The sequence below is a fragment of the Oryzias latipes genome, chromosome 6 (genome assembly GCF_053564925.1).
Source record: "Oryzias latipes strain Hd-rR chromosome 6, Olatipes_Hd-rR_3.1".
Lineage (NCBI taxonomy): Eukaryota > Metazoa > Chordata > Actinopteri > Beloniformes > Adrianichthyidae > Oryzias > Oryzias latipes.
In genome coordinates this window covers 15,873,743-15,884,399 of record NC_136242.1, presented here as the reverse complement: position 1 = coordinate 15,884,399, position 10,657 = coordinate 15,873,743, and the positions used below count along the sequence as shown (strand labels likewise).

The window sequence follows — 10,657 nt, the reverse complement described above, 5'->3', positions numbered from 1 at the left end:
ACTCACAGCGCGTGAACTTTCAGTGCTCGTTCTGAAGACAGGAATTTTTGAGTTTTGCTGTTTGTTGAAATTCTGGTATTCAAATGTTTCACCAGAAGCTTTTGCGTGCAGCTCAGAGCAGCCTGATTTGTGTTGTGTATAAATGATGGGTTTGTTGGTTACAGTTTCAGCTTATTTTTTTAATGAGGTGATCTTTTAATAGTAAAATAAACTTGTTTTTCACCACTGCTGACATGACACTAAATGAAGAGCCCTTGTGTGCTTTATCAATCCGATGACTGAGTATAATGATGAGGATTCCATATCGTCCGAACTGTTTATTACAATAAGTTTCAAGCATGTGTCCTTATCTTCTCCTACATGTGTTCAGAAGTTCTCCAATGACAGAATTGTGCTATAAAGGTAACTGCTAGAACGTCTGCACCTTCAGGAGGATCTCTTTTGACAGAGACTTTGATTTTAGAAAAGGAACTTGTCTGTACTTCTGTCAGAGTAAAAGAAATCAACATTGTCACACGGCCTGATAAAATACACGACTGTTGGAATTTCATTATTGTAAATATTTCAAAGCTATGTGTTACAAAAAGATCGCGTAATAAGCACAAAAACACCAATAAAGTGCATTTTTCTAAACAGGGTGGTGCAGCCAGGGGTTGTAAGAAACTGGACCAATTGGTTCTTTTAGCGTTAGGTTGTAGACCCCTGGTTTAGCTGCTGCAGTAATAACACAATTCAAGTACACAAACACACTCTTTTTACAAAGGCTACATAGATCTTGCTGTCAACTCAGAGGATTTGGAAGTGGAATATTTACAATGACTTTAACATCTTGGCCACACATGTCAAATAAAGCTTGAATTGATATTTCAAAAAGAATTTGAACTAAATGACCTGTAAGAAATCTGAATTTGAATTATTCTGATCCAGGTATCAGCCCATCAATCCTCCCTGTGATTATTTCCAGGATAAAAGGAATAAATTCCAGACTGGCTTCTTAAATGGAATAAATGTGATCTGATCCAAAGAGCCATAAATACCATCTCTACAGCGCAGGAAACACCTGGATGTTCAAACAGGTAAACCACTGCACTCTGTCCAACCTTTGTTGTAGCAGTGTGCCTCACAAAAACTGAGATGTTTTCTTCTTTTGCTTCTCATTCAGAAAGTTACCTGGAAGAACTGAGTGACATTCCTGAAGTTCAGGCCGTGTCACACTCCCACTACATACAACTTGCGCATTGTCCCCGGATGAAAACTGGTCATAATGGTCAAACCAATGGAAGGACCAGCAGAGGGCGCTGACCATGGTGCTGATGTGATCTCTGCTCAGTGCTCTGAATGTCAAATTAAAGAAATCCAATGAAGCAGATTTATGTGTTCCTTGCGTGGTTATGTGTACTTGTTCCGTGGTTTTAATGTGGTTCCTCCGTGATACATCTATAAACATTTCACGCACAGACCACCGCCCTGTGAGAGACTTACGCATGAACTGAAACCGACCACAATTTCAAACAGCTCAGAGCAGAATTCAAGTACAGACCCATCAGCTGAAACTCTTGACTGATTTCTGCACACATCGATAAATGATGAAACACAAGAAACACCTTTGGATTAGGTAATTCACACTCGTATTGCAAAAGACAGAAATTTCATCCGTGGAAAATGCCCAGATTGTACATGGTAGCTGTGAGACACAGTAAGGAGATGCAAGGAGAAAAAAGCTGCAATATTTTCACAGCTTTGAAATAGGACTTCATCAAAGAATAAACTCACTGCAGGCCTTCAGGCCAGCGGATGACAAATGAGGTAAAGGTAAGTTCTAATGCAAGTGATCAGACTGATCTGATCTCAGGAGTGTAGAATGGCAGAGCAGAGGAGGGGGTTGGAGGAGGAGGAGGTGGCAGAGAAGATTGCAGCTTGTGCGCTAACCCAGCAGCAGCTGGCTGACTTCAGTGCCTTCAGTCTTGGCCTCACTGAGGAGGGAGGGTTACTTTTATGACCCCGTGGAGAGAGGTGAGCTAGCGTCCAAGCAGCTCCAGAAGCGGCATCAGCGCTGAGCGTGAAGATCTGTACAAATTGCTGATGACGTTTTTGCCATTTTCCGATGTCGAGACACATTTCTTCCCCACGGCTCATGGATGATGTTGGAAAGTGCTTTATAAAGAAAAAAATGATGATGAAAAAGTTTTGTACAAGTTCTGCTTCCATAATTCAGTTGAATTCAGTTGATATTTGAAGCACCAATTCCAACCAGAGGTTAGTTTATGCATTTGTGTAGAGAAAACAAGAAACATTCAAATGAATGAAGTCCAAATCCTGTCACTGTCACTCACTAACGTTTCTTAGGACTCAGTTTAGTCCATTAAGGCCTAGTGATCCCAACAGAACTGTGAAAATAGGTTGTATAGGTTTTCCTCACTGCCATTCTTGATGGATTAGGTCTGTGACCAGCAGGGGGCGCTTTGCCTCTTTAAGTCACTGTATCATGACTGTTGGAGGAATCCACCAAATAACAGAAATGAGGCGGTTCTGTATGCAGCCAAAGCCATCTGATTTGACTGTCAAGCCACGCTGCTGCAAGTTAGGAGGAACTGAACAGATGGGTCGAATGAGTCTTCAGCCTTTATCATTTGTGTGTTCAATGTGTGTATTAGAAAATCACATATGACGTCACTCAGAAAAGCCTGGAGGCACTTGAAGAGCTGGAAACCAAAGCATCCGACCCCTGAAGTTGCTGACATCATAAAGATGCTTTCACTCAAGAACCGCCCAGCCGTGTGTTCTTTAGATTTGTGCCGAGTCAGCTACTAAGAAGGAGTCAAAGTACGGAAAATCCGAATTCCATTTGCAATAGTAAAGTTTGATGTTCAGTCGTATTCTTTTCTTTTTTTCGTTAGTTTCCGGTGAATTCATTTGTGTAACTACAGAACATTCAGGTCAGAGGCTCTTGATAGCTTTAGATCAGCTCCTTTGGCTCACCGTCTTCCTGCTTGTCCTGTGGGTCACAGGGGTGCTGGGGTAACACACAAAAAACATCAGGGTCATTCTTGAAAAATGCTGTTGGGAAACCTGCCATGTTTTGAATTTGACTCTGGCTTTACAGTTGAGATGAGAAAGATTTAGTTGGATAACAAGAGGACGGGAAAAACCAAGTGCAGGAGTCTCTCAGAGGGTCGCCGGACTGATCTATGACGGATTACTGGATCTGCAGACTCCATATCTGTGTTCTGAAGGACAAATTCACAAACCCTGAGCGAGGTGGCACGGAGATGTAGTGGTTAGCACTTCCACTTTAACAGTGAGAAGGCCTCTGGTTCAAATTGTCACTTTCTTTGCATGTTCTCCTTGTGAATTTATTGGTTTTGAGGCGTATAAATGACGAATACTTGTATAGCGCTTTCTACCTTCCTCGAAATCCCAAAGTGCTTTACAGTCAAAGAACCATTCATCCATTTACACACTGATGGCGGCTCCACTGACACCAACCGTCCACCAGAGGCAAGGTGGGGTTCAGTGTATTGCCCAAGGACACTTCGACACATGGGCGTGGAAGGCGGGAATCAAACCTGCAGTCTTACGATTAGGGTTCGACTGAAATCGCTGCACCACGGCCGCTTCCTCCCAAAGTAAGAAATCATGTTTCGTGGAGTTTAGCGTCATACAGCTCTCCCAAAGTTTGGTACATCAGAGGAGAGAGGACTTAGGCAGCGCCAACAACAACTGCTGTTTGGAGCGGAAATGATGTCATCATAACCTCCATCACCCAATATGATTTACAATTTAAAAATCCTTTTTTTCCATAGTTCATCCTATCATTTTTCAATGATATTATCATTTCATCAAAGAGAAGTTTTTTGTGAAGCTTTATTTACGAATTGGTTTCAAAAACAAAGCCGTTCTGAGCCTTTTGACAACTCTAAATCAGATACAGATACAGGCCTTTTGGTTATCCCAAAGTTAAGGGGCTGCGCTGGGGCTCACAAGTATGCCCACACAAGCCTGCCCCCTCTCATCTTGCGAAACTCTAGAATGGTAGTGAGTCTAATCCGTCTCTCAGGCTTCCACCATCCTAGAGAGATGACTTTTCAAGTTCTAGAGCCAACTTCAGTCATCGGGGTTACAGCCACTGAGGCACCTTTCTTTCGACTGCCTCCCAATCCACTTTGCACTGACCCCTTTTGAGCTCTCTGGCAGGTGGTGGGCCCACGGGAGAGTGACCCCATATCACGGAGGGAGTGATCCCACATCAGCTCTTTGGCTAGAACCATAGAGATGGGCCCTGCCCAGAGCTGCTTGCCTCCAGAGCAGGGCCCTGGTGACGCCAATCTGGGTGATGTAACAGAATCTTGATGGCACCTATACATACATACACATATTTACAGTACAGACCAAACAGTACAGACCACCATCCCGGCACCTGAACCCAATCGAGGGTGTTTGGGCTGAGCTGGACTGCAGAGTGAAGGCAAAAAGGCCAACAATTGAAACTCCTTCAAGACTGTTGGAAGACTGTTTCAGGTGACGACCTCTTGAAGCTCATCAAGAGAATGCCAAGAGTGTGCAAAGCAGTTGTTAGGGTTATGTAATTATCATTTGCTTACACGCTATTATCACCATGATATGTTCGTCTCAGTTCTTTCAGTACAAAAACAATGACCTGAAAAGTTCTGATTATACAATATGTTCGTGTACTGCTTGATTTAATGACTTACTTTTCATGTTATAAACCCCTGCCATCAATAAAACCAGACTGGATACACTGAGAAGGCAGAACTCCTCTGTGACAGTTCGCGCTGTCACAGACCGATTCTCCTTCTGCAGAAGTCTAGCAAAAGTTCTCATCTCCTGTGTGGTTCTTCTCTTTATTAAGGAAAAAGTCAGAACCCTGACACAGTAATGAAAGCAAACTGTGGCTACTTTGAAGAACCTAGAATATGACATATTTTCAGTTGTTTCACACTTTTTGTCATGACTAGAACGCGGAGGGAGGACCCAGATGCTGAAAACCGAGAAAGGCAGAGGCAGGTAAGTGAAGAGGTAAGTAAGAGGTTTTATTTTCTTAATGTTTTTGCGGTTGTTGATGGTGTAGTGGGTAGTCGTGGATGTGGCTCTCGATTGTAGATCCAGAACTTCCAGAGCGGGAGTGAGACAAAGTTCGTGGGCAGGATTCTTGAACCCTGGCGTGGCATGGTGATCTTGATGAGCGTGGACGCTCAGTGGACACGTGGCATGGCTGCCACTAGGTGAGAACAGAGGCTGTGGCTCACAGTGGCAAGAAACGTCAGCGGTGGAAGGCTGAGGCTGCTGCTGCTGCTGCTGCTTGAGATGGTGAACTCAGGTGACTCTCGTGGCGTGAGAATGTAACCTGAGTGCAGAAGACAAGACAAGGTTAGCTTAGTACAGAGACAAGGGGGCCAGACGTCGAACTTCAGGAGACTAGGCACCATCAGGGTTAACGGACTGGCGAAGACTGATGAAGCTGGGTCTCCTTAAGTAGCAGGTGGTTTGATGAGATGAGTAGTCACAGCTGAGGGAGATGAGCAGCAGAGCTGGAGGGGGAGGAGTCTGACAGGCCACATGACATTTGTGTTAAGTATATAAGTCAACATGTGTGAATCCATAGTTTTGCTGCCTTTGGTGTGAATCTACAATTTTCACGGTCATGAAAATAAAGAAAACTCTTTGAATGAGGTGTGTCCAAACTTTTGGTCGGTACAGTATATAGATATTAATTCATCTCTGCTTGTGATTAATATATTTAATTGAGTTTCTCTTTCACACAGCCCTCTGCATTTATCCGGACTTGGGACCGGCATAAGGGAGCTGGATTGTGCCCCCCTGTGGTTGCATTACATACATTTATTGATTCATTCATTCATTTACTGATTCATTCATTCATTTATTCATTCATTGACTGACTGACTGACTGACTGACTGACTGACTGACTGACTGACTGACTGACTGACTGACTGACTGACTGACTGACCGTCCGGCCAATCGATTGATTGATTAATTGATTTACAAATATAAATATAAGTAAACAGTTTTAATTTTTACATTTTTAACTATAAACAACAATAATAATAAGCGATGGAGACATTTTTTTAAGGGCAAACCTGAGCTCCAGGAGAAAACCCAAACTAATTTAACATAAATTACGACATTTTTACACTATTAACAATAAAGAGCAATATCAATAAGAGATGGACATATTTTTAAGGGCAAACCTGAGCTCCAGGAGAAAACCCAAACTAATTTAACATAAATTACAAAATGTTTACACTATTAACAATAAAGAACAATATCAATAAGAGATGGACATATTTTTAAGGGCAAACCTGAGCTCCAGGAGAAAACCCAAACTAATTTAACATTTATAACAACTAAAACAAATTTTAATTTTACATATTTAACAATAAACAATATATTAATAAGGGATGGAGACTTTTTTTAAGGGCAAACCTGAGCACCAGGAGAAAACCCAAACTAATTTAACATAAATTATTTAAAAAAATACATATTTTTTAATGTTGTAGCAATAAACAACAATATTAATAGGCAATGGGATTTTTTTTAAGGGTAAACCTGAGCTCCAGGAGAAAACCCAAACTAATTTAACATCAATAAGGCAGATGTTCACAAAAAAACTTCAGAAGATGCCTAAAAGACTTGTGGCTACTAGACTTTTCAAGAACCGTGTTTATCACTGGAGAGGTTTCTTTTCTTTCGTCCCAGCTGCCTGTCTCCTATGACCTCTTCATCTTGACAGCACTTTTTTCCTGCAAGGTGCTTCATGGTGATGAAGTCGTGTTCGAGGGCTTGACTCGGCGTGATTCTGCATTGAGGATTGACTTCCAGCATGCGCTTGAGAAGGTCAATGAAAGCTTTGTGGTCGTCATCATCGTACATGTCAAACTGCTTTCGATGAATCTCAGTCATCTGGTCAAGATTTATCACATGATTCCCATTGACATTTGACATTGTTCTTTGGGTATATTCCTCTGCTGTGAGCAGCCTCCAGCCGTTTACACCGCTGTCCCAAGTAAAATAGTCTTGAGTGTATAGTCCTGTAGAAAGAAGTTCTTCTTCTGGTAACCCGAATATCTGCACCATCGCTCTGATGGTTTCATAATCATAATCATCTGGAAAAGCAAAATTTCCCCTGTAAACAGTTGCCAAATTAACTCCAAGTGCCCACATGTCAATACTTTCATCTAAAGGGAGACCCAGGATAACTTCAGGTGCTCTGAATGGAGTTGCTTGGATTTTGGTTCCGATTGGAAGTTCCTTTGACTCTACCGCTAGACCAAAGTCTATGAGTTTGAATTTCAAGGAATTTTTGTCTGCAAACATAATGTTGTCCAATTTTATGTCACAGTGAACCACACCGATACTTTTGAGCGCTTTCAGAGCCTGAAACATCTGCTGAGCAATGGCTCTGACATAAGTCAGAGGTGTGGCTTTGCATTCATTTTTGATCAAGAAATCTACCAAGCTTTCTTACAGGATCTCATACACCAAGCAAATCACATTTTGAAATGAGAAACACTCATACATCTTCATCAAGTGGTTCTCATCGGGATCCAGAACTTGGATTAGTTTCATGGATTCAAACTCTTCCTTGCCTTCTTGGACATTTGTTATTATTTTAATTGCATACATTTCCGGACTTCCCAATTTAGTACACTTAGCCACTTTTCCAAAACTTCCTTGTCCAAGGAATTCCTGAACTTTATAGATCCCCTGATTTCCCACCAAATTACGGACTTCCATCAGCTCAAAGGCTTCCGTTTTTCTATTTCCTTTTCTTGACATTTTTGCCATGTCTTTGTCTGTCTGCAGATCTTCCGGTTTTTCCAAATTTTCCTGGAACACGGGTTTCTCACAGGAGTCAGAGCTGTTAAGGCTGAAGTCACTAGATTGTTCATCTGCACTTCCAGCAGAAGGAACTTCCCTCACGTCTACAATTTCATCTTCTGACATTGATGATTTCAGGCTTTGATTAGAGGATCCACTCAAGCTTGAAGTAAAAGATGCTGAGGGATTTATGTGGGTATGTGACGGCGCGGTCTTTCCCATGACGCCTTCACATCCAGCAGCATACACTGCCTTAATTTTTCCTGCAAGGTGCTTCATGGTGATGAAATCGTGTTCGAGGGCTTGACTCGGCGTGATTCTGCGTTGAGGATTGACTTGCAGAATGCACTTGAGAAGGTCAATGAAAGCTTTGTGGTCGTCATCATCGTGCATTTCGTACATGTTCCGATGTTTATCAGTCATAGCATCAAAATCTATCACATGATTCTTTTTTCTCAATTCTTTCCCAGTTGATTTGGTGTATTCTTCTGGTGTGCATAGTCTCCAGTCACCATTGTCCCTAGTGAAAAAGGTATCTTTGTTCTTTGCCCTATTGAGAACGTCAGCTTCAGGTAAACCAAATATCTGCACCATAGCTCGTATTGTTTCGTATTCGGTTCTTGATGGGAAGGGATAATTACCGAAGTAAACACAGGCCAATACCATGCCAAGTGCCCACATGTCAACGCTTTCATCTAAAGGGAGACCCAGGATAACTTCAGGTGCTCTGAATCGAGTTACTTGGATTTCGGTTCCGATTGGAAGTTCCTTTGACTCTACCGCTAGACCAAAGTCTATGAGTTTGAATTTCAAGGAATTTTTATCCGCAAACATGATGTTGTCCAATTTTATGTCACAGTGAACCACACCGATACTTTTGAGCGCTTTCAGAGCCTGAAACATCTGCTGAGCAAGAGCTCTGACATAAGTCAGAGGTGTGGCTTTGCATTCATTTTTGATCAAGAAATCTTCTAAGCTTTCTTCCAGGATCTCGTACACCAAGCAAATCACATTTTGAAATGAGAAACACTCATACATCTTCATCAAGTGGTTCTCATCGGGATCCAGAACTTGGATTAGTTTCATGGATTCAAACTCTTCCTTGCCTTCTTGGACATTTGTTATTATTTTAATTGCATATATTTCCGGACTTCCCAATTTAGTACACCTAGCCACTTTTCCAAAACCTCCTTCTCCCAGGAATTCCTGAACTTTATAGATCCCCTGATTTCCCACCAAATAATGTCCTACCATCAGCTCAAGGGCTTCCGTTTTTTTATTTCCTTTTCTTGATATTTTTGCCTTGTCTTTGTCTGTCTGCAGATCTTCCGGTTTTTCCAAATTTTCCTGGAACGCGGGTTTCTCACAGGAGTCAGAGCTGTTAAGGCTGGAGTCACTTGATTGTTCATCTGCACTTCCAGCAGAAGGAACTTCCCTCACGTCTACAATTTCATCTTCTGACATTGATGATTTCAGGCATCGGTTAGAGGATCCACTCATGCTTGAACTAGAAGGTGCTGAGGGATTTACTTGGGCGTCTGACGGTGGGGTCTTTCCCATGACGCCTTCACATCCAGCAGCATACGCTGCCTTACTTTTTCCTGCAAGGTGCTTCATGGTGATGAAGTCGTGTTCGAGGGCTTGACTCGGCGTGATTCTGCGTTGAGGATTGACTTCCAGCATGCGCTTGAGAAGGTCAATGAAAGCTTTGTGGTCGTCATCATCGTGCATTTCGTACATGTTCCGATGTTTATCAGTCATAGCATCAAAATCTATCACAGGATTCATGTATCTCACTCTATTCCCAGTTATTTCGGTGTATTCTTCTGGTGTGCATAGTCTCCAGTCACCGTTGTCCCTAGTGAAAAAGGCATCTTTGTAGTTTGCCCTGTGGAGAACGTCAGCTTCTGGTAAACCAAATATGTGCACCATAGCTCGTATTGTTTCGTATTCGGTACTTGATAGAAAGAGATAATATCCACAGTAAACACAGGCCAACACCATGCCAAGAGCCCACATGTCAACACTTTCATCTAAAGGGAGACCCAGGATAACTTCAGGAGCTCTGAATTGAGTTACTTGCATTTTGGTTCCGGTTAAAATTTCATTTGTCTCTACAGCCAGACCAAAGTCTATGAGTTTTACATTCATGTCATCTAGATCCTTAAACATAATGTTGTCTAATTTTATGTCGCAGTGTGCCACACCGATACTTTTGAGTGCTTTGAGAGCCTTGAGCAACTGCTGAGCAATGACTCTGATATAACACAAAGGGACCAGCTGCTGCTCATTCATCAAGGAATCATGAAAATTGACCTCCAAGAGCTCGTACACTATGCAAGTCATTTTTCTATAAGTGAAGCATTCGTACATCTTAATCAAGTGGTTCTCATCAGGATCCAGGTCTTGGATCAGTTTCATCGTTTCAAACTCTTTCTGTCCTTCTCTGGATATTTTCATGATTTTAACAGCGTAATATTCCAGACTCCACAATTTACTACATTTAGCCACTTTTCCAAAACCTCCTTCTCCCAGGAATTCTTTAACTATATAGACCCCCTTACTTCCAACCAACTCACTGCCTACCCTCAACTCCACGGCTTCAGTTTGTTTATTTCCTTTTCTTGACATTTTTTCTTTCAGTCTGTTCTTCTTCAGATCGTCTGTCAGTTTTAAAGATTTAATCTTAGAACACAATTAATCAAAAGTTTTTGACTTTCTATCCGCAACTTTAAGATGTTTCTCATGGGAAACTCAAGGTATATTTAAAGATTCACTACTTGATTGCCATGATGTAAA

The 10,657-nt window shown here is 41.9% G+C and overlaps 1 long non-coding RNA gene across 1 annotated transcript; it reads right to left on the bottom strand.

Moving 5' to 3' along the window:
* Window positions 1–5,030: 5,030 nt before the first annotated feature.
* On the bottom strand, window positions 5,031–5,860 carry LOC110015634 (uncharacterized). Its single transcript, XR_013656598.1, has 2 exons — window positions 5,445–5,860; window positions 5,031–5,365 (listed from the first exon to the last, which is right to left on the bottom strand). It is a non-coding gene; the product is annotated as an uncharacterized LOC110015634 (long non-coding RNA).
* Between the last annotated feature and the right edge of the window lie 4,797 nt (window positions 5,861–10,657).